The sequence below is a fragment of the Otolemur garnettii genome, unplaced genomic scaffold, assembly GCF_000181295.1.
Source record: "Otolemur garnettii isolate 467f Iridium unplaced genomic scaffold, OtoGar3 scaffold00189, whole genome shotgun sequence".
In the NCBI taxonomy this organism is placed as follows: domain Eukaryota; kingdom Metazoa; phylum Chordata; class Mammalia; order Primates; family Galagidae; genus Otolemur; species Otolemur garnettii.
This window is the reverse complement of record NW_003852584.1, coordinates 1,854,891-1,858,122: the sequence shown is the minus strand read 5'-3', so window position 1 is coordinate 1,858,122 and position 3,232 is coordinate 1,854,891. Positions and strand designations below refer to the sequence as shown.

The following is a 3,232-nucleotide window of genomic DNA, read 5'->3' as shown; positions in this document are numbered from 1 at the left end:
TAAATTCTCTAACATTATTCTCTCTGCAGCCTCAGGTGAATGATCAATTAACTTTGTACCTACCAAGACTATAAGCAGAGAATTGCCACCTCACAAACACCTTCCATAATATTTCCTTTCCTTTCTTTTGTGAGTGCCTTAAACCCTACGAAATTAGACACAATTATTCCTCCAAATAATCTGCAGCCAAGGGACAACTTCCTCAGACACAAGGGTGTTATCACCTCTGTCTACAGTGTCAACTCAGGCTCAAACAAGAAGACAAAATTACGAGGACCCAGGAAAGTACCACTTGACCTTAAATAATGATTCTAAGGCAAGTAAACACAAATCAAGTCCAGAACAGCCCATGGTGGCAAATGGGCACCAGAGACACCAAAAGCCTGTGTGTGGTAAAGAAACACAGAATTAAGGACTTCTATTTAACTGAAGACTGCCTCACCCACCTGGCTGTTTTCATTGCAGTGAAAGTGAAAACAAACAGAGGTGGAACGGCAGTGCCAAGACTCCAGGACTACTTCTTGTGTAGCCCTGTTTTCCACCCTCACTGTAGCTTTGGGGAGATTTCATATTCAGTGGGTGAAGTTTAAGTCCCTGAGGGGCACCAGCCCATTCTCAAAGTGATGTGACACACACCTCTGATCATCCAGGATGGTTAGTGGCAACAAAACAAGTGAAGTTTTTTGTTGTTCTTTTTTTTTTTTTTTGAGACAGAGTCTCACAATGTTGCCCTCAGTAAAGTGCCTATGGCGTCACAGTGCACAGCAACTTCAAACTCTTGGGCTTAAGTGATTCTCTTGCCTCAGCCTCCCAAATGGCTGGGACTATAGGCACCTGCCACAGCACCCGGCTATTTTTTAGAGATGGGTCTTGCTCATGCTCAGGTTGGTCTTGAACTCATGAGCTCAGGTAATCCACCCATCTTGGCCTCCCAAAGTGCTAGGATTACAGCCCTGAGCCACTGTTTATCTTCTTAAAATTAACCTAGGCTACAAATGCCTCCCAGCTCCTCCCTTTCCCTGGGTTTCCCGTGGGCAGCCATGTCTATACCTCCTCCGCAGCTCTCCGTAGCACTTCTTGTTGGATCCATGTCCACACATCCCTTCTGCCACATATGCTCAGCCCTTGACTTTTCCATAGAACTGTCCTTGACCAATCTAGTTCAATCTTTCCAACTCCTCTCAAGCCCTCTCCAGAGTTATAAGGGCATTAGCAAGCACTGGTTTTTTTATCTGTGTCTGTTTCTACTTGTCACCCACTGCATAAATCCCTCAGGACCAAGAGCCATTTCTTCTGTGTCCTTAACAGGACAAGGGTAGCCAGCCCATAAAAGGAACAAAGAAGAAATGTATTCTTCAAAGCATCTGGGTGCAGTGGCTCATACCTATAATCCTAGCACGCCCAACTCTGGAAGGCTGAGGCAGGAGAACTGCTTGAGCTCAGGAGTTCCAGACCAGCCAAAAAATGAATGAGACCCCATCTCTACAAACAGAAAAATCAGCTGAACATTGTGGTAGGTGCCGGCTATTTGGGAGATTGAGGCAAGAGGATCACTTGATCCCAAGAGTTTGAGGTTGCTGTGAGCTAAGCTGGCACCATGGCACTCTATCCTGGGCAACAGAGAGATTTTTGTCTCAAAAAAAAAAAAAAAGTATTCACCAAAGGCAGTGAACTACCTCAATCTAGTATTTCAGAGACTTACGAAATTCCTCCAACATCTTAGATCAATCACTGAGTCACTTAATCCATGAAAACATTACAAGGATACTTTCTCGAATAAAAGCATCTATTATCAATGCCTTAAAGTAACAGGAAAGAGGGAAGATGGGGCTCTTCCATAATAGATCTACAATAAGTGTTTCTTAGCGAGTTCAGGGCACCTTTAGATCCCAGAGCAAGGGCAGGGTGAGAGGAAAGCCCAGTGCAACATGGGTGTTAGTCCGTGCCAAGTAGAGCAAGTCACACACCCTTGGACCTTGATCCAACAGATAAAACCAACACTGGTGGAATTCTACTACCAGCTTGTACCTCTCTTGACAGACACCTGAAGATGAAATCTCCCCATCTTATTTAAAAAGAGCCACTTCGAGAAAGCTGGGGTAGGGGTGAGAGGGCAGATGAGGCCATCAGACACACATTGATTAAATCATGGTTTTGTGGAAAGGACCCCAACCTGGATTCCAGGCAGCTCTTCAACCAGCACCAGCTCACCAAGCCAAGGGGAGGGATGTATGTATCTCCTCTGTGAAGACTGGAGCTCTAAAGGCCCAGAAACTGTAGATTTCCCAAAGACCACAGCTCAGTCCAGCAGAAAAACCAGTGAAGGGCCAAGTGGCCAGATCCCCAGAAGTGGGGCCCTTCTGCAAGACACCCATTCTCCCATCACCTCCTCTACCTGGGCCTGAGCAAGAGCTGGGGCAGGGCACCGCCTGATCGCACTTCCCGGATCCTCACTGACCGGGAAACCAGCAAGGAGGCGGGCACCTGCTTCCCCCGGCGCGGGATGGACAACGTCCCCTCTCGGGTCCCCGCGGCGGCGTCTGGGCTGAGCTGGGTGCTGCGGTCAACAGCGGACCCTTTCAGCGGGAGCGGGTGCCCACCTTACTGATGGGACGGGGTCTAGCCCTGGGGACAAGCTCTGGGAGCTTCCCAGGCCCTCGGCTGTTTGTCCTGGACCTTGCCTGGACCCCACCAGAACAGGGGCAAAAACGCGGATACCCGGGCCCCTAGAAGCCGAACTGACGCCAACTGCGTTCAGGAATTGGGGGTTTTGTTTGTCTCGTTTTGGTTTCTGAATCCCCGGGTGATATTTCAGAAAATTTCAACTTTCAGTTCCGCAGCCAAATGAGCGAATCGCGCCTTTTCCTGAAAAGCCCCGGGGCGTTCTCCGGCGAGGGGGACGTCGCGGGCGGAGAGGGGCGCGCGCTCCGGCAGGGAAGGACGACCCCAGCACGCGCGCGGCAGGGCGACCGGACCCCGGGAACCGAACCACCGGGAGGCTGGACCCGGCCCCGACTGCCCGCGCGGGAGATCCCGGCCGGACGTCCCGACCTCCACCCCGCCACCCGCCCGGCATCCCCAGCCTTCAGGGAGGCCCCCGCCGAGCGCGAGGTCCCGGGCGTCCGGCAGGTGCGGGCGCCGCAGGGACCCCGCTCCCGGGCCTGCTCCGGCCCCGCCGCGCAGCACAGCACTCACCGCAGCCCGCGCCGCCTGTCGAACCGGGAGGTCTGAG

The 3,232-nt window shown here is 51.9% G+C and overlaps 1 protein-coding gene across 3 annotated transcripts in view; it reads right to left on the bottom strand.

Moving 5' to 3' along the window:
• Positions 1-3,232, bottom strand: part of LITAF (lipopolysaccharide induced TNF factor) — a 35,385-nt gene that overhangs the window by 30,951 nt on the left and 1,202 nt on the right. Inside the window, exon 1 of one of the 3 annotated variants that reach the window (XM_012812104.2) lies at positions 3,196-3,226. The exons of the other annotated variants lie outside the window; for them this stretch is intronic. The gene's annotated coding sequence lies outside the window, so the exon portion shown is untranslated. Of the gene's footprint in view, positions 1-3,195; positions 3,227-3,232 lie in introns of those variants that run through there. 3 annotated transcript variants of the gene reach the window in all.